Source organism: Pseudophryne corroboree, chromosome 4 (genome assembly GCF_028390025.1).
Source record: "Pseudophryne corroboree isolate aPseCor3 chromosome 4, aPseCor3.hap2, whole genome shotgun sequence".
NCBI classification, from domain to species: domain Eukaryota; kingdom Metazoa; phylum Chordata; class Amphibia; order Anura; family Myobatrachidae; genus Pseudophryne; species Pseudophryne corroboree.
In genome coordinates, this window is record NC_086447.1 from 602,933,778 (window position 1) to 602,959,211 (window position 25,434).

General features: G+C 46.8%; 1 protein-coding gene across 2 annotated transcripts in view; it reads right to left on the reverse strand.

The window, feature by feature from the left end:
* QPCT (glutaminyl-peptide cyclotransferase) overlaps window positions 1–25,434 on the reverse strand; it is a 277,919-nt gene that overhangs the window by 246,646 nt on the left and 5,839 nt on the right. The gene's annotated exons all lie outside the window — the stretch shown is intronic.

Sequence of the window (25,434 nt, forward strand, 5' to 3'; positions counted from 1 at the left end):
ATTACCACCCACAAACGGCTTCCTCCTGTCAATCACCTTGCGAACGCCCGTGCAAACTGATTTTTCCCACCATCCCATCGCTGACCGGCGATCCCCATTGTTGTTGTCTGATTCGCGTGCGCATTGCGGTGCATACGCATGTGCTGTTATGACCTAATCGCCCGCTGTGCGAAAACACATCGCAGCAATCAGATCTGAATTACCCCCAGTCTTTTTATACCTTAGACTCTTCCACCCCATCCCAGACTGACAGGCAAATGACAATCCCACCTTGTCTTTAAAAGGGAGTGCTTCACAGAGCTGCTCTGGTTGATTAATCACATGCTTTCAGCTGAAGCAGGCTGGAGAGAACTGCACTGATATTAATGAAGCAGGTAAAACATACATTTCCTATCCTCCAAATGCATGGTTTCCTTGTGCTTAACAGATAAACACGCCTGGTTTCTTTGTAGCACACTGCCCCTACTGCCACAATAGCCATCAGTTAAAAGTCCAGCCGATTATGCAGTGTAACTGAGTTAGACCAGCATTCAATAACACTTCTTATTATAACCACTTATTATAGACTACAATACATTATATAAACCTACTTAACCATGGGGCCCCTTAGAAAATATTAGCACAGTTCAGATGAGTTGAGCTCAGTGGTGCACATTCCAGATTTACTATTTGCTATAAGTTCCTGTTTTCACAGTTGCTAAACTGGTAATAGATATTTAATAGCAAGGATTCGGGAACTGTCAGGCTTTGTCCATATAGAAGCTAATGTTCCTCTTCACAAACTAGAAACAGTGTCTATTCACAGCTGCTGTTTTAACTGGTACTTTGTATACAATTCTTTACATATTCTCTAGGATTACATATTCTTTACCGGTGGACTGAATGCCGGTTGTCAATATCCCGACAGTGGCATCCTGCCCGCCAGAATGCCAACAGCGGGGCAGGCGCTAAGACATCACATACTCCAAAAATAAAACCTCATCGGCGGAATGTAATGAAGTCCAATATCGCTGGAGGTGTGGAATGCCGGCTGATCTCAGACTTTTTTTTAAAGGGGCAATCACTTACAAGGCATGGTTTTGCCTTGTAAGTGTTTGCTCCTTCAAAAAAACATCTGATATCAGCCAGCAGTCCGCACCCTCTGCAATCTTGGACTCCATTACATTCTGCCACCTGTATCTTAAATTTATACGTGTGCAGTTTTTCAGAGTTGGTACTCAACTCCTGCAATACCTGTATCATTCAAATATACAGTGCCACTGAATGTTTTCTCAGAAACTCTCTCAAATCATCATTGATGAGGTCCTGAAATACGGCTGGAGCATTACTTAACCCAAATGGCATAACCATTACATAATGTACTGTATGGGTTGTGAATGCCATCTTCCACTTATTACCATGGCGTATACGTATTATATTGTAAGCACCCCATAGGCCAATCTTGGTAAATATCCCTTTAACTAATCAAGTAGTTCTGGGATTAATGATAGTTGATACATATTTTTTATGGTGGTTGGGAACCTTAGAACTTCGATTGATATCAAGCGTACAGTCGTAGGGATGACAAGGAGGTAAAGAATTAGCAGCTCTTTTACAAACAAAAATATCAGCAAAATCTTGACAGCTATAATGTATAGCATTAATAGGCACTTTGGGCATATGTACAGACAAGACAATAATTACCACAACTTCCTATGATATGTCAATCATATCAGTTGAAGAATTATGTAAACATATCATGTGGATCCCAAAATGACTGCGTTATCTAGAAAATGGAAAGTGTAAATGGTCACAGATTCAGAATGAAGGCATCCAACTTATAAACGAACAGAAAAAAAGTTCCCCGAGCTTGTATAAATAGGACTAGTTAATTTGGCTTGGTCAATGTCTACAAGTTATGATAAGAAAAAAAAAAAAATCATTGGAATTCCCAAATAAAAAATAAAAATAAAAACAATGCACATATTGAATAACAACATTGAAGGCCCCACTGGGTGAATAAACATGAAATAACAATTATGTAGAGGATGGTCAGCCATTGGAAGGTGTATGGCAATCCAACAGAGGACATGCACACTGGGTGGGCCATGCCCCCCAGGGATTGTGAAAATTCTGCCTTGGGTGGGTGAGTACACAGTACACAATGCATTAGCAGCGAGTCATATCTTAAAGTAGTTTTAGGTACCAGAGTATAGTCAAAATTCTAATTTAAGTGTATCATATGTGGTTGGTTGTATACCAGTGTAACCTTTGGCTCTACAAATATTTTTAATCTACAAGTTCCAGCGTGCCCTTTAGAAGGACGCGCCATGCTTTGTAGTTTCAGAGCACTGAACATCCAAAAGCACAAGATAAGTGTGTATGTTGACCGGTCTGCTTCGCTTCCTAAACTTTTTTGAAGCAGCAGTGTCCATCCACATGGGAAGCTTGCATACATAAAAGTATATATATATTATGTAATTAAAAGTATGATTTTTAAAGTATCTTACTATACTAAAATAAAAACTCCTCACAAGAATTCCTTTAAAAAAAAAAGGAGCGTTATGGTAGACTTACCATAGTTAACTCTCTTTCTGCGAGGTACATTGGGTCCCACAGGGAAACATCTGAGTGTAGAGTGGATCTTGATCCAAAGGCACAAACAGGCTAAAACTTTAGTCCCAGAATGCATTGGGGCCTCCTCTATAAACCCTGCCTCCAGGCACTGGAACTCAGTTTCATTAACCAGTCAAATGCAGGAGCAGGCAAGAGAGAAGTCAGATGTTAGTCACATAGAACCACATTATCACAGGAGAAGAGACCAGCGGCTAATGCCATACAAACCCATAGAAGCTAGGTGTGTCAGGGTGGGTGCCGTGTGGAAACCAATATACCTCGCAGAAAGAGAGTTAACCATGGTAAGTCTACCATAAATCTCCTTTTCTGCAGCAGGGCACATTGTGTTCCACAGGAAAACATCGGGGATGTCCTAAAGCAGTTCCTGAAGGGAGGGGACGCGCCTTAGCGGGTATGAGAACCTGGCCTCCAAAGTAAGCATCCTGGGAGGCGGAAGTATCAAAGGCATAGAACCTAATTGATGTGTTCACTGAGGACCACGGAGACGCCTTGCACAATTGTTCTGCAGACGCGCCATGGCAGGCCGCCCAAGAAGGTCCAACAGTCCGAGTAGAACGGGCTTTAATAGCAGCAGGAGCTGGGAGTTAACGCTGCGCATAAGCTTGTGCAATCACCATTCTAATCCATCTGGCCACGGTTTGCTTATTCGCAGGCCAGCTACGTTTGTGAAAACCACGGCAGCACAGATGGTGTAATGCTTAGTATTACTGCCTCACAGCACTGAGGTCATGGGTTCGATTCCCACCATGGCTCTAACTGTGTGGAGTTTGTATATTCTCCTCGTGCTTGCGTGGGTTTCCTCCAGGTACTCCCGTTTCCTTCCACAATCCAAAAATATACTTGTAGGTTAACTATAGCTTAATTGGCTCCCAACAAAATTAACCCTAGTGTGAATGTGTGCATATACATGTGGCAGGGAATATAGGTTGTAAGCTCCTCTGGGGCAGGGACTGACGTGAATGTCCAAATACTCTCTGTGAAGCGCTGTGGAATATGTGTGCGAAATATACATAACTGGTAAAAATAATAATAATACAAACCAAACAAGACAAAAAGGGAATCTGACCTCCTGATAGAGGCAGTCCTCTCCACATATATATGGAGAGCTCTTACCGCATCCAAAGACCACTCTTTGGAGGACAAATCAGAAGAGATAACCACAATCTCTTGGTTAAGGTGAAAAGATGACACCACCTTAGGTAAATAACCTGGGCGAGTTCTAAGAACTGCTTGGTCATAATGAAATATCAGAAAGGGTGGACGACAGGACAAAGCGCCTAAGTCCGACACCCTTCTAGCAGAGGCAATAGCCAGTAAAAACAAAACCTTGCCTGTAAGCCATTTAAGGTCCACCGCCTCAAGAGGTTCAAATGGGGACTCTTGCAGGGCATTCAGGACAACAGACAGATCCCATTGAGCCACAGGAGGGACATAGGAAGGCTGAATCCGTAAGACAACCTGAGTGAATGTATGACGTCAGGTATAGATGCAATTTTTCTCCGAAACCAAACCAACAAGGCAGATATATGAACCTTGAGGGAGGCCAGACAAAGGCGCATTGCAGAAAAAAACAGAATTCTGGAAGTTCTGAATCTGTATACATCATAATCCTTTTTTTTTTTCATCAATAGTTTTTATTGAATTTTCGTGTTGCAAAACAGGGGTACAGAAGGAAGAAAAAAAGGGGGGGGGAGTAGGTACATAAATACATGAGATAACGCAATGGCAAACATGTACAGACAGGTCAAAGTCAATCAAACAGGTACATCAGAGAAGTACATCAAAGAAATTTGCAGTGAACCTAGTATAATGAGAAATAGTAATACAGGGAAAAGAAAAACAAAAATAAAGGAGAGGCGGCAATGGGCATATTATAAATACAACTCTGAGGAGAAGTTCATCCCTGGCTTAGGAGGGGGGGGAGGGAGCCTCATCAGCTGAAAGGGCTGGAGGATTCATGTCCAGGGGAGGGGGGCGTAGTATGAGTATAGCACCCTCACCCTCCGTGATAAACAGATGCCAGGGCATCCAACGCACAGGGGGAGATTTAGCGGTGAAGGAGTATGTGATGTGCTCAGTCTCCATCAAGAAATGCAGCTGTATTTTGTGTAACACCTTCAATAGGGGAGGCGGTGTGGGCTGTTTCCAGTTTTGGGCTAAAGCCGCTCGTGCAGCGAGACAGATATGTCCTAAGACATAGTGTAAATGTGCACCCACGGATCGAGGGTATACATTCAATAAAGCTATAAGGGGGGAGGGGGACAAATCAAGATTCAAAACTTTGTTGATAAGCCCAAATACCTCCACCCAGTACAATTGAATATGGGAACATGTCCAAAAAATATGGAAGAGGTGGCCTACCTCTCCGCACAGACGCCAACAAAACTTCGAACATGCAGGCCAAATCGTATGCAACCTTTCCGGTGTGAGGTATAATCTATGAAGTAGCTTGACATGCATTTCGGAGTGATTCAGGCATTTAGACATAGTAAAAGATGACATAAAAATGTGCTGCCATTGAGAATCATGAAGAACACAGCCAACATCCGCCTCCCACCTGATTTGGGCTCTAGATTTAGAAACGGGGATCATTGACAGTAATGTTCTATACCAGAAGGAAATCTCCCCCTTTGAAGTAGCACTAGAAAATCGGCCTATGGCATGCAGAATACCAGGGGGTGGTGGGGTGGGGGTAAGGTGGAGGCTAGTCCACCAGTGCTGGATTTGATAATACTGAAGCCTCTCAGAGTCAGGCAAAGAGAAGCGTCCCTGAATATCAGAAAAGGAGGCGAGCACAGACCCATTAAACAGATCTCCCAGGACAGACAGCCCCCTGGACCGCCAGCCCGCCAAATTAAGGTTAGGGACTAGGGCGGCCACCGTACGTAGTGATATCAAAAACATATTATGGTATGAGGGGGGATATGGCCACAGTCAATTTATCCCAAACCTGGAGCGTGGCTCGGGTAGAGGGAAGGAGGTTTAAGCTCTGTGGGCGAAGGGGTTTGGGCAGCCAAAAGAGATCTTTCAGGGGAAAGCGGGGGCAGGTCGCCTCCTCCAGACACGTCCACCCCGGACACATATCTCTGCAGAATTCTTTAATCTGGGCCAAGAGGCAGGCCTCCTGGTACAATGGTAAATTAGGCATATCCAGGCCACCGGCTCTCCTCGGTAGAGACATCCTCGCGCGGGCAAGTTTAGGCGGGCACGAAGACCATATATAATTGGTGAGGATTGTAGTGGCCTTATCTAGATATTTCTTGGGGAAAATAAAAGGGTTAGTTCGGAACAAGAACATTAATTTAGGGAGCAACGACATCTTAAAAGCGGCCAGACGCCCCAACCAAGAAACTTCATAATTGAGCCATGATTTGGTGAACAGCTGAAGGGAGGACAACAGAGAAGGAAGATTAACCTCAAAAACAGAAGAGGTAGATGGGGGGATGGAGATACCTAGATATCGTATCGAGGAAGTTTGCCAGTTGTATGGGTACTGAGCGCGTAATAGGGGCAAGGAGTGTGTGAGATTAATGGGCAAAGCATCAGTCTTAGAGGCGTTTAATTTCTAATAGGATGCTGCAGAGTACATATCTAAAATATTGTGCAAATGGGGAAGTGTAGTGCAAGGGTCCGTTACAAATAAAAGAACATCGTCCGCGAACATACATAGTTTGTGTAACGAGGCGCCTAATCGCAATCCAGGGAACTGCGGGACCGCTCGAAGCCTAGCTGCCAGTGGCTCAATGGCCAGTACAAAAATGAGAGGGAAGAGAGGGCAGCCCTGGCGGGTGCCATTGTAAATTGGAAAAGAACGAGATAAAAAAACATTACTGAAGACCCGGGCCGACGGGGAGCTATACAGAGCTAATATCGAAGAGAGGATGCGATCGCGCAGGCCAAATTTTAGTAGGACTTCTCGCATATAAGACCAGTTTAAACTATCAAAGGCCTTCTCTGCGTCCAAAGATAGCAGAAGGAGACCATGCTTAGGGGCTAGGGAATCGACAAGGTTAAAAACCCTGCGTGTATTATCAGACGCTTGTCTTCCCGGGATGAAGCCAAACTGGTCCGAATGTATCAGGGAGGGGAGGAGGGCGTTCAATCGAGAAGCTATTAATTTAGCATATATTTTAATGTCCCCATTCAGTAACGCAATGGGACGGTAATTTTGACAAGAGGTCACATCTTTGCCCGGTTTAGGGATCGTGACAATACGCGCCTCGAGCATCTCCTCAGGGAGGATGCCTTGAGAGGTAATGTCGTTGTAAACTGCCACTAAAGAGGGAGCTAGGAGGTCTTGGAGCGAAACATAGAAGTCATTAATAAAGCCATCGGGGCCCGGCGCCTTACCTTGATGAAGGGACTTGATCACTTGGAGGGTTTCCGATAAGGACCATGGGGCATTCAGTAATGCTAATTGAACGTCTGAAATAGTTGGGAGGTTTATATCAGCTAAGAAGGAGTTGATAGAGGAGGGGGTAGGCTGGGGGATAGAAGGATCAGTCGAGAGGTTATAAAGTTAGGAGTAGAAGTTGGCAAACTGATTCGCTATCTCCCTTGGATTAGAAATTTTGGTGCCTGTGGGGGATACAATGAGCTTGATCCTATTCCAAGCCTGCTGAGCCCTAAGCTTACGTGCAAGCATTTTCCCCGGCCTGTTCCCTGCCATATAAAACTTTTGACGCATCCTATTTAGTGAGGCCTGGGTGCGCGCCATAAGTAATTTCTGGAGTTGGGACCTAATGTCGGCTAACTGCTTCTGTAGGGTTTTCGTAGGTCTAGATTGATTTTTGTCCTCTAAGTCCTTCAGCTTGAGCTCCAAATCGGCCTGGCGTTGTAGGTTAAGTTTCTTAAGCTGCGCTCCTGCCTGAATCGCTGCCCCCCCCCCGGGTGACGGCCTTAAGTGCGCACCAAAAGTTCAGGGTGGACGTGTCCGAGGGGGAATTAAATTCCATATAGGACGAGATACTGTCAACTATGATTTTTTTTGAGACTGGGTTAGACAGCAAGTGAGGAGAGAGTCTCCAAGGGCGGGGGGGAGAGTGTTGACTAGCATCATCCCATTTAAGAGTCAGCGGGGCATGGTCTGACCAAGTTATAGGGAGAATGTCCATGGATCTGGTAAACTGGAGGGTCCATTTGTCCGAAAACATAAAATCAATACGGGAGTAAGAGTTGTGGACGGGGGAATAATAAGTATACTCCCGACCAGTAGAGTTTTGCACTCGCCAGATGTCATAGAGGTCAAATTCAGCTAAGAGGTTACGAAAGGCTAAAGAGGGGGCGTTGGGGGAGGTTGTAGAGGAAGGAGAGGGCCTAGGAGACCTGTCCAGTTTAGGGTCAAGGACTAAATTAAAATCCCCCGTGAGCAGAATCTTCTGAATAGCTACACATAACTTACGGATAAAAGCAACTTGGTTTGAATTCGGGGCATATGCAGAGACCAGAGTAACCGGCTTATCGTTTAAAAGGCCGCTCAATATAATATACCGGCCATTTTCATCAGCTATCTGAGAATGCAAAATAAAGGAGATGGAGTCCCTAAACAATATGGCCACACCGTTCCTTTTAAAAGGGCCATTAGCAAAATAACCTAGAGGGAATCTGCGATCTTTAAAAATAGGGGGTGCTACAGATGAAAAGTGTGTCTCCTGCAGCGTGACGATATCTGCTTTATGCCTAGCAAAATAACCCAAAGCCAGCCTTCGCTTATTAGGGGAGTTCAGCCCCTTGACATTCATGGATAATACCTGAACCATCAGAGCAAACTAATGCACGTTGTGGGTGGTGAAAGACCTTGACACATACAGAGGTAGGACTGTCTCAAACAACAAATACCTACATCATAAAATAGGGGGTGGGGGGGGAGAGGAAGGGTGAAGGGAGGGGAGAGGAAAGGAACAAACCAAAATGACCCAGTACATCGGGTCGGCATAACTACTGAAAGGAAAGCAAAAAAATGCAGTAGTATATTACCAGGGGGGAACATGTGGCCTAGCGCCACCACCCATGAAACTGAACGGGAAAAATAAAAGTAAGCAGGAGCTAATATGCCTACCAACAATACAAATTAGAACAAAAGAAAAAACAGATGCATATAAACTGAGATATAAACATGGAGAGATGGGACACCATTAACACAGCTGCAAGCAGGGCAACTCACGTGACCCCAACAAGGATAATGGCTGAGTCCATTCTGTGATATCGGTACAGGATAAAGTCCAACGTGAAAACCACAGCTGAAGGTGTCAGGCGGTGACCCATTCCGATTGCAGGGCAGGCTGTTTCTTGGATCCAGGAAGGAGCGTGACAGAGATATCCCACTCCGCCAGTAGTAATGAAGTCACTGTGTAGAACTTATTTTCATACGAGATGACGAGCTTCACCGGAAAACCCCATCTATACGTGATGTCTTGGTCGCGAGGTGCCAAAGTGATAGGGAGGAATGCTCGTCGTTTGGCCAAGGTCAGAGCAGAGAAGTCCGGAAACAGTTGTAATCCGCCAAGCACATCCGAGTCGGAGTCGCCCGCTTCCCTGGCCGCTTTCAGGATGCGTTCTTTGGTTGTGAAGAAATGCACCCTCATGAGCGTATCTCTCGGGAGCGAGGGAGCAACTGAGCGAGGTTTAGGGAGTCTATGAATCCTGTCTATAAGCAGCTCTTTAGGGTCGGCTCTAGGCAGAAGTTTCTGGAACAGCACGGTAGCGTAATTCTCCAACTCTGCACGGAGTCGGGGATGCCTCGGATCTTAATATTATTACGTTGGGATCTGTCCTCTATATCTGCAATCTTGAGTTTAAATGCCTCAAGGTCACTTTGCTGCTGGTCGTGGGCCGTTATGAGGTCATTATGAGACGAGACCAGTTCCTCTACTTTCCTCTCTAAATGGTCCGTACGGTCTCCTATAGCGTGCAGCTCCGTCTTAACCTCCCGAAGAGCGGCTGTGAGATCTTGAGTCAACTCAGATTTAAACGCTGAGAGGGCCTGATACAGAGTTTTGACCGTGAGAGGTGCATCAGAATCAGGGTCAAATCCCGACATAGAGGCAGGGCTGCAGGGGGTATCTTGTGGGGAAACGGCAACCGAGGACGTCCGTAGAGAAGAGGCGGCAGGGGTCGTCTTCTGAGGCGGAAAAGATACTCTGGGAGGCAGCCCCCTTTGACCTTTTTAGGAGGCATTCCAATGAGACGAGGGTCCGTAGGCAGAATGACGGTGATAAAGAAGCTCAGGATCTCGCAGAATGTATGGCGGAAAGTTAGGTAAGCATAAAGAACACGGGTGGTGGCGGACAAGCGGTCTGGACTACATCAGAAGATCGGTATCACACAGGGCCAGGCAGGGGGTCATCTCCAGCCTGCGGGACCCAGATGGTAAGCTCCCAGCCGGGAGAGAGGTGTGAGAGGTCAGGCACACAGCCAAGGTCCAGCAGCACTGCAGCTTAAATAAATGAAGCAGGACTGGACTGATAGGGCACACTTCCCTCTAGGCACTTCCCTGTTGCAGAATGCAGGGATCCGCAGGTAGGAGAGGAGTAGCTGATTGAAAATTGTCACCCAGGAGTGTAGGTAGGCTGGGAGGGGGGAAGCTCCAGGTTTCCACGGTGATATGGCACTTCCGGTGGGGGGAGGCCCAAATCTGGGCCGCGGCTCCCGGTTCTAATATAGGCCGTGAACGGCTGGAGCTCCGAATGAGGCAGCCAGCCACTCCACTCCACCTTAGGAGGGCGTCTAGGTAATCTGGGGTGCGGAGGAGCGCGTCTGGCGCTCGCCGGAGCGGGACGGGGCAGCAGGAGAGGGAGTCGTTCAGAAGAAGATGGCCGCCGGGAGGAGAGGGGCAGACGCAGGCCCGCCGCAGCCGCGACTCAGGAGGGCAGCTAGAGGAGCCCCGATCTCACCTCCGGTCCCAGAGCCTCAGCGCAGGTGATAGGCAGCGGGGGAACTTCGTCCGGGGCGGGAGGGAGCCACCACCGATCCCGGTCCGGCTCCAGCACGTCCCCGGAGCTCACGGCCGGGGAGTTGCCAAACTCAACGCCCCGGTCTCAACAGGGGTGGTAGGCCTCAGTCACCAAACGTCACGGGGGGCCACTTTGAAATCTTCTCTGAGACCCGCACGCCAAGCAGGGCCACAGGTGGGGTAGGTCAGGAGGAAAAAAGCCGTAGGGGACAGTTATTAAGCAGGAATCTGAAACTGCACGTCTGTTCAAAGCCAGGTCCAGGCCACGCCCCCTATACATCATAATTCTTATCAGCACACCAGGTGAAGTAAGAATTCCATACCCTGCATCCACGAACGCTGCTTGAGGATACCTGGTCTTTGATCCGACGACCAGAAACTTGTCATTGTGTCGAGACGCCATCAGGTCTACATCTGGTAGGTCCCACTTGTCCACTAGGAGTTAAAAGAATTCTGGATGAAGACTCCACTATCCGGCGTGCACATCCTGGCGATTGAGGAAGTCCGCTTTCCAGTTTAGGATGCCCGGAATTAACACTGCTGATATTGCTGGCAGATGGCGTTCTGCCGAACAAAGGATTTTTGACACTTCCATCATAGCCATGCGGCTTCGAGTGTCGCCTTGATGGTTTATGTATGCCGCCATGGTGGCATAGTCTGACCGTACTTCAACCAGTCTGTTCTGTACCAGAGGCAGGGCGAGAGTTAATACATTGAAAACCCCTGCAACTCCAGAATGTTTATTGGGAGGCATGATTCCTCTTTGTCCATCGACCCTGAAAAGAGTGTTTCTCCAACACCGCACCCCATCCCCTCAGAATGGTGTCCATTGTCAGCACGACCCAGTCGGGGATACAGAAGGGACAGCCCCTGCTCAATTGCTGGTCCTGTAGCCACCAGGTCAGCGACAGACGAACCTCCGGAGTCAAAGTAATCATGTGAGATCTGACCCGATGAGGTAGGCCGTCCCACTTGGAAAGAATTAACCTCTGCAGAGAGCGGGAATGAAATTGAGCGTACTCCACCATGTCAAATACCGACACCATCACGACAAGTACTTGCATCGCTGAGTGTATCGAAACTCTGAGGCGACAAAGGAATCATCTTATCCTGTCCTGAAGCTTCAGGACCTTTTCTGGAGACTGAAACAGTCGCCCACTGTGTGTGTCCAGGAGTGCCCCTAGGTGCACCATGCTCTGAGCTGGGACCAGCGAGCATTTCTTCCAATTGATGAGCCACCCGTCGGCTTGTTGGAAGCTTACCGTCAGTTGCAGATGACTGAGGAGGACATCGTCGGAGTTTGCCAGAATCAGCAAGTCGTCCAGATACAGCAGGATCCTGACTCCCTGGAGACAAAGATGAGCCGCCATTATGGCCATGTCCTTGGTGAAGATCCTAGGAGCCGTAGTCAGTCCAAATGGCAGAGCCTGGAACTGATAGTGGAGGTTGCCAATAGCAAACCGCAGATACTACTGATGCGACATGGCAATAGGTATATGCAGGTACACATCCTGTATATCCAGGGATACCATATAGTCTCTGGGTACCATAGCCAGTACAAATAAGCGCAGTGTTTCCATACAGAACTTGGACACTCTCACAGACTTGTTCAGTGATTTGAGGTTGAGGATAGGCCAGAAAGACCCATTGGGTTTCGGAACTAGAAACAGGGTCAAGTAGTAATCTCTGCCTCCATGGGACAGAGGTACCAGCACCACCACTCCTGTATTTAGGAGGGAACTCACAACCTTTTGCAGAGCTTGCGCCTTTAACGGATCCGAAGGGATAACCATGGTGCAAAACTGGTGAGGGGGACGTCTCTTGAATGAGAATGCGTACCCGTGAGAGTCAACTTCCCACACCCATGCGTCTTGGTGAACTGCAGAAGTCATCCTCTCTCCTTTGGGTCCCACAGGGGGAGGCCTGCCCCGTCATGCGGCAGGCTTGTCTTGTTTAGAAGCAGGCTGACGGGGCCGCCCAGGATTGTTTAGCATTGTGCTTTGAGGTTTTGGGAGCACAAGACTGTCTCGGGTATGCCTGACCTTTTGCTTTCCCTTGAGGCCGACAGGAACGAAAAGTGATACCCTTTGCCTTCTGTGCAGAAGGATTAGTATTTGAGATAAAAGCAGTCTTCCCCAAACAAAATGTCCCCCTTAAAAGGGAGTACCTCAAAGGTCTTTTTGGAGTCCAGGTCCACGTTCCATGACCTCAACCACAGAAAACGGCGAGCAAGGACAGACGTAGGCCACACCTTGGCTGCCAACACACCCACCTCAGAGGACGCCTCCTGAATGTAATAGGCGGCGGTGTTAATGTGAGACAGGCATTGTCTGGCATTGTCAGATATATCCTCTGGCAGCTCTTTCTCTAATGCCTGAACCCATGCTTCAATACCTTTTGCAGTCCAAGAGACTGCAATAGTGGGTCTATGTACAGCACCTGTAAGAGAGTAAATAGATTTCAGGCATCCCTCCACACGCTTATCTGTCGGTTCCCCCAGTGAAGTGACAGTTGTGACAGGCAGAGTGGATGACACCACTAGGCGGGTGACATGAGAATCCGCCGGCGGTGGATTTTCCCACTTGTTACATAACTCTGCAGGGAGAGGATAGCGAGCCAAGGCCCATTAAACAGAGGGAATTTCTTTCCTGGATTAGACCAGGGTTTCTGCCTGATGTCCACCAAATGGTCAGAGTGAATTAATAGGTTTTTAACCACCATCTGCCATTTAAACATATCAGTAAGCAGCCCACTTAGATGACCCAGATACACTGGAGTGACCTGGAGTAGATTTTTGTCTGACCAAGGATTGATTTAATTGCTGCAACTGGTTAAACAACCATAGGGACAATTTGTGGCTGAAGTGGCCCCCTAGGGGGCGTAAGGCATTCCACCAGAGTACCTAGTAGGTTTGTGAATGCAGCCCAGGGTGGCTCCTGATTGGTTACAGGAGCTGCGGACTGACTGGGAGATGTATGACACATAGTGCACCAGACCATCATACAAAACTTCCCCCTCTAGTAAATCCTTGGCGCATGCTCTGCAAGATGCAGGAGCATCCACAGACTTGCTGCCCTTCTTGTTAGACATTGTACACAAATACAACAACAGAGCAGTTTAGTACGATAAAGCCAGAAAGAGTACAATACCTGTGAATAAATCCGTTAGTATGTTACTGAATACACAGTACACAACACCTGCTAATAAATCCGGTATTATGTGTACATCGTAGAATACACATAATGGGTAAATACTGTAAAGCACTATATATCTGACCCAGATGCACCTAGTCCTTTAGGGTACAGTATATAGTCATAGATATATCTGGAAAACACTGAAAGTGAAACCACACAGAAGATACAGGAACACACAGTCACAGGTAATGCAGATAATTATTATGACAATAAAACTGCACTGGACTAGTATATGTACAGATATATATGTACAGATTATTTATTTATATATATATATATATATATATATATATACATACATACACACATATATATATATATATATACACATATATATATATATACACACACATAGAGATATATATATATATATATATATATATATATATCTCTAACACAGTGCCTCCTAGACCAGAGGTATACATCAGAATACTCGTACAATATATCCTGTAATAGGTACACTCTTTCTTAAATAATGCTGTTTGTATAAAGACATGTAGAATACTCAAGTGTTTGTAAAGTCACAGCACTGTATACAGGTGGCTTTACAAGGGAGACCTTGTCCTGCGGACCCGGAGACCAGCCGCAGCTATGCTTAGAAGATGGCGCCCAGCGTCTCAGTCAGGGAGTGAGCGAGGGTGTAAGGCAGCTCAGGGGTGGGAAAATCTGCAGTAGACGGTGGCCGGGGGAGGTGCAACAGGTCAAGTGCCGGCTCCCCTATGCTGGTCCTCACCGCCGGTACTACAGAGTCTTATTAAAATGGGCGTTAGTACACCCGACCTGTACTCCTATGCCCTGGCGGTCTAGTGGGGTCCCTTCTCAGTGACAGTGTCCACACCAGCGTCGTGGTCCATCTTCCTAGACCGCGACAGGAACGTGAATTAATGGCGGGTCCCACCTCTTACCTCCTCCCCGTAGCAGCCACGCGAACCAGGAGAACATCTGCAACCGTGTGCCTAAAGCTGGAGTGTCTCCGCCGCAAGTACTCGGGAACAGACAGAGGAAGTATGCAACGCCACTTGGGAGGTGATGGAGCCGCAGCACAGAATGTCACACTGACATATCAGCACTGCGGCCTTTGAAGTCTTCTTAGAAAGCTTTTCAGGACTGCCCAGTACACCCCCCCTGTTAAGTGACCTGCCGCTGCAGTCACCAACTCGAAATTGAGCTCCAGTGCCTGGAGGTGGGGTTATAGAGGAGGCCCCAATGCATCCTGGGACAGCCTAAAGCTTTAGCCTGTTGGTGCTCTGGATCAAGACCCACTCTACACCCCGATGTTTCCCTTGGAACACAATGTACCCTGCTGCAGAAATATAGATATATTTATTGATTTTTTTTATTTTATAGCAACATAATCATGGTACCAATAAACTAGCAGTGTTCTTTAAGATTTTTTTGCGGGGGGCGATATGTGCCTTTTAGCTATTACTGCTAATTAAAATGATTAAAAATATACCTTATTGCCACAGTTTATCAATAAAACTATTGCAGAAACTTGCACAAAGTGGTAAAGGGTTAATTTACTACATTACTAGGCCAGTCTTTGAGCCAACATGTCAGATTTAGGTTGTAATTTCCACTATAGTGGAAATAAATTAAATGTTACAAAAACTTTTCAAATAAATAAAAAAAAAATATTTTTAAAAATGAATACTTCTACATATAATAATGATTTTTTCAAAGAATAAAACTGTTTAAAATTAGTAGATGTACAACCACTGCCATACTTCTTGTACAGTATAATTTACATGGGAATCCTTCGCTGAGGAAGTTTACTACTGTCAGGGTTATTGCTGGCAGCATGATTCATCAGCTCTATTACAGGGCAAAAACACCAGCTAGAAAGATGAAGAGGGGAGGGGTAGTCCATAGAGGATGTTGGGGTCCACATTAGTACCATGGGGTATAGACGGGTCCACCAGGAGCCATTGGCACTTTAAGAGTTTGAGAGTGTGGGCTGGCTCCTCCCTCTATGCCCCTCCTACCAGACTCAGTCTAGAAACTGTGCCCGAGGAGACGGACATCTTCGAGAGAAGGATTATACACAGATAGTGGCGAGATTCATACCAGCTCACACATACAAGGCACATCAAGCTAACGAGCTTGAAAAACTTCAGCCACAACTGAAACATTACTTACCTAGTAATAAATTTAATGCAGTACATAACTAACAACAAAGTTGTAATGAACCAGATAACCACTGCAGGAAAACGAAGCGCTGGGCGGGCGCCCAGCATCCTCTACGGACTACGAGAAAAGGATTTACCAGTGGGTAATTCAAATCCTATTTTCTCTTACGTCCTAGAGGATGCTGGGGTCCAGATTAGTACCATGGGGATGTACCAAAGCTCCCAGAATGGGAGGGAGAGCGCGGAGGCTCCTGCAAAACTGATTGATTGAACTTCAGATCATCAGAGGCCAAAGTATCGAACTTGTAGAACTTTGCAAACGTGTTCGACCCACACAAAGTTGCTGCTCTGCAAAGTTGTAATGCCGAGACACCCTAGGCAGCCGCCCAGGAAGACCCCACCTTTACGAGTAGAGTGGGCCTTAACAGACTTAGGACATGACAATCCCGCCGTAGAATACGCATGCTGGATAGTGAATCTGATCCAGCGAGAGATAGTCTGCTTAGAAGCAGGACACCCAATTTTCTTGGGATCATATAGGACAAAAAGAGAGTACGATTTTCTGTGACGAGCAGTCCTCTTCACATAGATCTTCAGAGCCCTTACCACATCTAAGGACTTTGATGAAATTGAGGAGTCAGTAGCAACTGGCACAACAATAAGGTGGTTGATATGAAATGCCGACACAACCTTCGGAAGAAACTGCTGACGTGTCCAGAGCTCAGCTCTATCTGCATGGAAGATCAAGCAGGGGCTCTTACAAGACAAAGCCCCCAACTTCAACACACATCTAGCAGAAGCTAAGGCAAACAAAGTGACAGCCTTCCACGTAAGAAACTTGACCTCCACCACTTGCAGAGGCTCAAACCAGTCAAACTGGAGAAACTGCAACACCACGTTAAGATCCCATGGCGCCGTAGGCGGTACTAAGGGAGGCTGGATGTGCAGAACACCCTTCAAAAAGGTCTGAACCTCAGGGAGGGCAGCCAACTGTTTCTTTAAGAGAATGGATAGGGCCGAAATCTGGACCTTCACAGATCCCAACCTCAGGCCCATATCCACTCCTGCCTGCAGGAAGAGGAGAAACCGTCCCAGTTGAAACTCCACAGTAGGAAACCTCTTGGACTCACACCAAGACACATATTTTTTCCAAATACGATGGTAATGTTTAGACGTTACTCCTTTCCTAGCCTGTATCAGGGTAGGAATAACTTTGTTCGGAATGCCCTTCCAAGCTAGTATCAGGCGTTCAACCTCCATGCCGTCAAATGTAGCCATGGTAAGTCCTGATAGGCGAACGGCCACTGCTGCAGCAGGTCCTCTCGAAAAGGAGCCTTGGCTCTTCTTGTAGTAGATCCAGAAGGTCCGCGTACCAAGCCCTTCTCAGCCAGTCTCGAACAATGAGGATCGCTTGTACCTTTGTTCTCCTTATGAGCTTTAGGATTCTTGGGATGAGTGGGAGTGGTGGAAACACGTACACCAACTGGAACACCCACGGTGACACCAGGGCGTCCACTACCTCTGCCTGTGAGTCCCTCGACCTGGAACAATAATGCCAAAGCTTCTTGTTGAGACGAGAGGCCATCATGTCTATTTGGGGTAATCCCCAAAGGTCTGTTATGTCTTTGAACACCTCCGGATGGAGACCCCACTCTCCCGGATGGAGATTGTGTCTGCTGAGGAAGTCTGCTTCCCAGTTGTCTACTCCCGGAATGAAGATTGCTGACAGCGCCAACGCGTGTTTTTCTGCCCAAAGGAGGATTCTTGTTACCTCCGCCATGGAAGCTCTGCTCTTCGTTCCACCCTGTCGGTTTATGTAAGCCACTGTTGTTACGTTGTCCGACTGTACTTGAATGTCCCGATTTCTTAGAAGATGGGCCGCCTGAGGAAGACCGTTGTATGCAGCTCTTAATTCCAGAATGTTGATCGGAAGGCCGACTTCCAGAATTGACCACCTTTTTGGAAGGTCTCCCCTTGAGTGACTGCGCCCCAGCCCCGGAGGCTTGCATCCATGGCTAGAAGGATCCAGTCCTGAATCCCGAACCTGCGGCCCTCAAGAAGGTGAGGTAATTGGAGCCACCAGAGGAGCGAAATCCTGGCCTTTGGCGACAGACAAATTCTCAGGTGCATGTGCAGGTGAGATCCTGACCACTTGTCCAGGAGATCCAGTTGGAAGGACCGAGCATGAAACCTTCCGTACTGGAGAGCCTCGTAAGAGGACACCATCTTTCCCAGAAGGCAAATGCATTGATGAACAGACACCCGGGCTGGTTTCAGGACATCTTGGACCATTGTTTGTATCACCAACGCTTTTTCCAGAAGAAGAAATACCCACTGTACTTCCGTGTCGAGGATCATCCCCAGAAAGGACAACCTCCTGGTTGGTTCCAAGTGTGATTTTGGAAGGTTCAGAATCCAACCGTGGACACTGAGAAGATCGGTCGTGAGAGCAATGGACCGCAATAGTTTCTCTCTGGACGATGCCTTTATCAGCAGATAATCCAGATATGGAATGATGTTCACCCCCTGTCTGCGAAGGAAAACCATCATCTCTGCCATCACCTTGGTGAATACCCTCGGTACTGTTGAGAGGCCAAATGGCAGGGCCTGGAACTAGAGATTACAGTCCAACAAGGCTCAAGCGGAGATACGCCTGAAACGGCAGCCAGGTCGGAATGTGGAGGTATGCATCCTTGATATCCAGGGATACCAGGAATTCCCCCTCTTCCAGACTTGATATCACCACTCTTAGAGACTCCATTTTGAACTTGAACTCCTTCAGAAAGAGGTTTAGTGACTTTAGGTTCAGAATGGGCCTGACCGAACCATCCGGTTTCGGTACCACAAAAAGGATAGAATAGTAATCCTTGTTGTGCATATGAGGTGGTACGGGCACACTGACTTGTGACTCCACCAACTTCTGGACGGCGGCTTGTAGGACCATCCTGTCTGCCAGCAGAGCTGGTAAACCTGATTTGAAAAATCGGTGAGTGGGGAGATTTTGAAACTCCAGCCTGTACCCCTGGGACACAATATCTTGCACCCAGGGATCCAGGCTGGACGACACCCAGACGTGACTGAATTGCCTGAGTCTCGCTCCCACCGGCCCCACCTTCAGGACCAGCAGTCCACCGTCATGCGGAGGACTTTGGTGTACCTGAAATAGGTTTCTGTTCCTGGGAACCTGCCGATGCGGGTCTCTTGGACTTGGGCCTTCCTCCCCAAAAGAAGGTGTTGGACAGCCTGGCCTTTCTGGGCTTCGTAGTCCGAAAGGGCTGTGATGTAGGTGAAGAAAACGGTTTCTTCGGAGCAGGACCACCTGAGGGAAGAAAGGGAGACTTACCCGCTGTAGCCATGAAAATCCACACATCTAGCGCTTCCCCAAAGAGAGCCTGACCTGTATACGGTAGGGACTCCACACTTTTCCTGGATTCTGTGTCGGCAGACCATTGACGTAGCCACAGTCCTCGCCGCGCTGAGACTGACATCGAAGAAATTCCTGCAGCCATGGAACCCAGATCTTTCATGGATTCTACTAGAAATCCCGCTGAATCCTGAATGTTGCGCAAAAATAAGCCAACATCATCCTTATCCATAGTATCCAAATCTTCAAGTAAGGTGCCAGACCACTTTACTATAGCTTTGGCAATCCAAGCACTGTCAATAGTGGGACGCAGTATAGCCCCTGAAGCCGTGCACATGGATTTGAGCGTATTATCAATCTTACGATCAGCCGGCTCTTTCAAGGCGGTAGATCCCGGAACAGGCAACACCACCTTTTTTGAAAGTCTGGATACTGACACGTCAACAATAGGTATCCATAGTACATCAGGCTTCTTTGGATGAAAGAATGATGGTGAAGGTCCAGCTGGATGGAAGATCACTTTTAAGTAGAGATGTGCGGCAGGCACTTTTCGTGTTTTGGTTTTGGTTCTAATTCCCCGCTCGTGTTTTAGTTTTGACTTGGTTTTGCCAAAACCACCCTTTCGTGCTTTGGTTTTGGATCTGGATGATTTTTGAAAAAACATAAAAACAGCTAAAAATCACAGAATTTGGGGGCAATTTTGATCCTACGGTATTATTAACATCAATAACATTCATTTCCACTCATTTCCAGTCTATTCTGAACACCTCACAATATTGTTTTTAGGCCTAAAAGTTGCACCGAGGTGGCTGTATGACTAAGCTAAGCGACACAAGTGTGCGGCACAAACACCTGGCCCATCTAGGAGTGGCACCAGGGTTGGACTGGCCCACAGGGGTACAGGGGAAACCACTGGTGGGTCCTACTGCCTGGGGGCCCACCCCCTCCTTTTGGGATCAGGTTCCAGACTGTACCGTTACTAATCTAGTACATTATCATTCATGCACTACAGTATTTACTGTATATATTTATCTAGGGGACCAACACTTGCAAAATGGTTAGGCAAATCAATATGGCGGCTGGGCATACCCCCTGTAGAGACTGGCCACATCCCTAAAGATGGGCCCCTACCACTGTATTTCCCCGGTGGGCCCTACATGCCCCAGTCCGACACTGAGTTTCACTGCAGTGGCAGACAGGATGGCAGATTTAAAAAATAGGCCCCAAACAGCACATGATGCAAAGAAGAAAAAGAGGCGCAATGAGGTAGCTGGATGACTAAGCTAAGCGACCCAAGTGGTCGACACAAACACCTGGCCCATCTAGGAGTGGCACTGCAGTGTCAGACAGGATGGCACTTTTAAAAACTAGTCTCCAAACAGCACATCATGCAAAGAAGAAAAAGAGGTGCAATGAGGTAGCTGTATGACTAAGCTAAGCGACAGAAGTGTGCGGCACAAACATGGGACGTGCTGGAATTTGCCCAGATGTAATACACGCACAATATTGATGGCACAGGATAGCGTACCCCTAAACCAAACACACACACGGCAAAGCCTGTAAAATTAATTTTGATAATAATAACCCTTTTATTTGAAGCTATTATAATAATATGCAGCACAGGCGATCGTACCCCTACACCACACAGGGCAAACCCTGTAAAAATTATTTGGATAATAATATAAGTAATGTATATAACCCTTTTATTTGGAGTAAATAATATACAGCGCAGGACACCACCACTGGACTTATGGCAGCAAAAGACACCACCACTGGACTGATGCAGCACAAGACAGCACCACTGGACTGGACTTATATGGAATTATATGGACTTATATGGAATTATTCGGCAGGATCACTGGACTTATACGGCAGGATCACTGGACTTATACGGCAGGATCACTGGAATTATATACGGCAGGATCACTGGAATTATATACGGCAGGATCACTGGAATTATACGGCAGGATCACTGGAATTATACGGCAGTACCACTGGATTTATACGGCAGTACCGCTGGACATATACGGCAGTATCAATGGACATATACGGCAGCATCAATGGACATATACGGCAGCATCAATGGACATATACGGCAGCATCAATGGACATATACGGCAGCATCAATGGACATATACGGCAGCATCAATGGACATATACGGCAGCATCAATGGACATATACGGCAGCATCAATGGACATATACGGCAGCATCAATGGACATATACGGCAGCATCACTGGACATATACGGCAGCATCACTGGACATATACGGCAGCATCACTGGACATATACGGCAGCATCACTGGACATATACGGCAGTATCACTGGACATATACGGCAGTATCACTGGACATATACGGCAGTATCACTGGACATATACGGCAGTATCACTGGACTGGATTTATATGCCAGTACCACTGTAATTATATGGCAGGATCACTGGAATTATACGGCAGGATCATTGGATTTATACGGCAGTACCGCTAGACATATACGGCAGTATCAATGGACATATATGGCAGGATCACTGGACATATACGGCAGTATCAATGGACTGAACTTATACGCCAGTACCACTGTAATTATATGGCAGGATCACTGGATTTATATGGCAGGATGATTGGAATTATACAGCAGTATCACTGCTATTATACGGCAGGATCATTGGAATTATACGGCAGGATCATTGGAATTATACGGCAGGATCACTGGAATTATACGGCAGGATCACTGGAATTATACGGCAGGATCACTGGAATTATACGGCAGGATCACTGGAATTATACGGCAGGATCACTGGAATTATACGGCATTATACGGCAGGATCACTGGAATTATACAGCAGGATCATTGAAATTATACGCAGTACCGCTGGACATATACGGCAGTATCAATGGACATATACAGCAGGATCATTGGACATATACAGCAGTACCACTGGACATATATGGCAGCACAGGGACACCACCACTGGACTGATGCAGCACAACACAGCACCACTGCACTGGACTTACACAGCAGCACTTGACATATGGCAGCAGAGGACACCACCACTGTGACTGGACTGATGCAGCACAATACACCACCACTGTACTGATGCAGGACAACACAGCACCACTGCAATGGACTGGACTTATACAGCAGCACTGGACATATGGCAGCAGAGGACACCACCACTGTGACTGAACTGATGCAGCACAATACACCACTGAACTGATGCAGCACAACACAGCACCACTGGACTGGACTTATACAGCAGCACTGGACATATGGCAGCAGAGGACACAACCACTGTGACTGGACAGATGCAGCACAAGACACGGACACTGAGGACGGAGACAAGTCCTCTCTCTACAATCTCCAATGCCGGAGTGAAAATGGCGGCGACGCGCAGCTCCTTATATGGAATCCACACCCCGCGAGAATCCGACAGCGGGATGATGACATTTTGCCTCGTTCTGGTTTCCGAGTCAGACGGGAAGACCCGAGCCTGACTTGGATCCGGGCTCGTGACGCGAAGTCCGATAGGGTTCGGTTCTCTGGGAACCGAACCCGCTCATCTCTGCTTTTAAGTAGTTTTCATCTTCATTCTTGTCATCATGTAAGCAAGCCACTACATCAGAGCAATGACAAGTAATCTCTAAACGGAACTGAGAGAACAGGCCTCGCACTAATATGATTGACACGACTGAACAGAAGCTAAATGAAGTATGCTCTTACCAAAACATATCTGCATTAAAATCTGAATATTAATCTTTCAAGAACCACCTTGTAGAAATGAAACAAAAGAAACAATATCAGAATTAAAATAGTAATTTACTAGTGGCTTTCTTCTTGCATATTTATTATGATGGGATCCCTTGCATCTTGTATACAGAAAACTCTGATATTTCAGTTATCTCAGTTGGCCCTTGTAACAATAAAGTTCCCTGTATGCTGACTTCAGATCCTAACCAAACTCCACATTTCACTCTCAACCCCACCAAAGGAAATTTGGACATATGACATCCTTTCTAATAAGCCTAGTCTTAGGCATAACCGTGTCACTTGTCACTTGACAAGCCCTTAAACTCAACTTTTGACAACCTCGGATACTCATATATCTTGGGGTGTTTCTTACTAAGTCTGTATGCCGGCAATTTTCCCAGAGTAATTAATTCACTAAAAACAGGCCTTTACCACTGAAAAAGTATAGCCACTACTAAAATAACTATATTCCACCAACATTTACATTTCTGGCCACGCCTCCTGATTCCTGTTACTTCTTTTATTAAAATGTTCTAACAAGTTATCTTCAAGTTTATATGAGCTGCCTGGAAGCCCAGAATGAAAATGAGAATCCTGTATAAATTTTATGTGCACAGAGGACTTTGTGATCCCAACTTCATTAAATATTATCAAGCAACAGCCTTAACTGTGTACTTTGACACTCCCCAGCTCATCTCCAGCTCTGGACATCCATCGAGGTTGATTTTCTCAACATGTTTCTCTATCCAAAATACTGTGAATTTATCCTCACAATCACCACAGAGCTGTCCCTTCTGAAAGAACATGAAATTTCCTTCAGGTCTAAATCATAGGTTAATTCGAGCTTAGATACACCACAATCTCCTCTTCCTCCTCCAGCTAGCTGCCCTGCGCTTGTTTCCTAACTACAGGTCTCCAATCTCGCTTTGATCTCCCCCACAAGACTTTTATTCAGTGTCTGAAACGACAACACTCCTATTTTTTTCATGAGCCTTCGCAGCTTCCGCAAACCTCAGAGGCAGAATCGGGTTGTTCAAATGAAGTGTCCTCCAAGAGCTTGAGCTCCTTTCTTTACTACGTTTTACTCCTAACCAACCTCAGAAGGAGATGCATGAGCTTGACTGGGAAAGAAACATGCAGAAGATACTGAACCCTGATGAATTAGATAAAATAATTGTAAACGTAACAGAATGATCTAGGGCCCAGGTTCTCAAACTCGGTCCTCAGTACCCCACACGGTTCATGTTTTGCAGGTCACCTGTACATTTTTAAAATGTGACAGTTGGTGATACACAGTGCAGCTGCTGGGTGACATGGAAAACGGGAACCGTGTGGGGTCCTGAGGACAGAGTTTGAGAACCATTGATCTAGGGTGATTAACTTGGCAGAGGGGTGCATTGGTTCAGTGATGGCATTACTGCCATCACCAGAGTGGTAATAGTTTCCCAATGGCATAACCCCACACCACCACTCTCCAGTGTCCATAGGTCTCCACCGTGGCATATTTTAAGATCCCCTTTTGGTACTTTTGTTATCAGAACATGCTAGGATGCAAAATAGTCAGTGATCAATAGTGGGGAAAATACTGGAAGGAATATTAAGGGATAGTATACTAGAATACTTAGATACCTCCAAGGTTATTAAAAGGCACCAACATGGTTTTGTGTAGGACAGGTCATGCCAAACAAACTTAATAAGCTTCTATGAGAAAGTGAATGACAATACTGATCAGGGTAAAGCAGTGGATGTGTTCTTTTTGGACTTTGCTAAGGCCTTTGACACGGGTGTAGTATGGCTGACCGGCGGTCTCCTGACCGCCGGTCAGCTTACCGACGCCGGGATCCCGGCAGCATACCGACGCCGGGATCCCGGCGGGGAGAGGCGAGTGCAGCAAGCCCCTTGCGGGCTCGCTGCGCTCGCCACGCTGCGGGCTCTGTGGCGACCTGCGGTCGCCACGGGTTCTTTTCCCACTCTATGGGTGTCGTGGACACCCACGAGTGGAAATAGTCCCTGTTGGTCGGCATGCCGACCATTGGGATAGTGGGGCTCGGGAGGCTGGAGGAGGTCATGTGACCATCGGTCTCCCGACCGTCGGTCACATGAATACCACCCTTTGACACAGTGCCACATAAGAGACTAATTTTCAAATTGAGAGAACTTCGGGTGAAAAACACTATTTGTACTTGGGTGAGTAATTGGCTGTATAACAGAAAACAGCGAGTGGTGATAAATGGGATGTTTTCTGAATGGGCCTCAATGCTTAGTGGAATACCGCAGGGTTCAGTACTCGGGCCATTGCTGTTTAACATATTCATTAATGACCTGGGAGTGGGCCTAGAAAGCACAGTGTCAATTTTCGCAGACGACACTAAACTGTGTCAAGTAATTAATTCAGACAAGAATGTTGAGTCTCAGCGGAATGATTTATCCAGA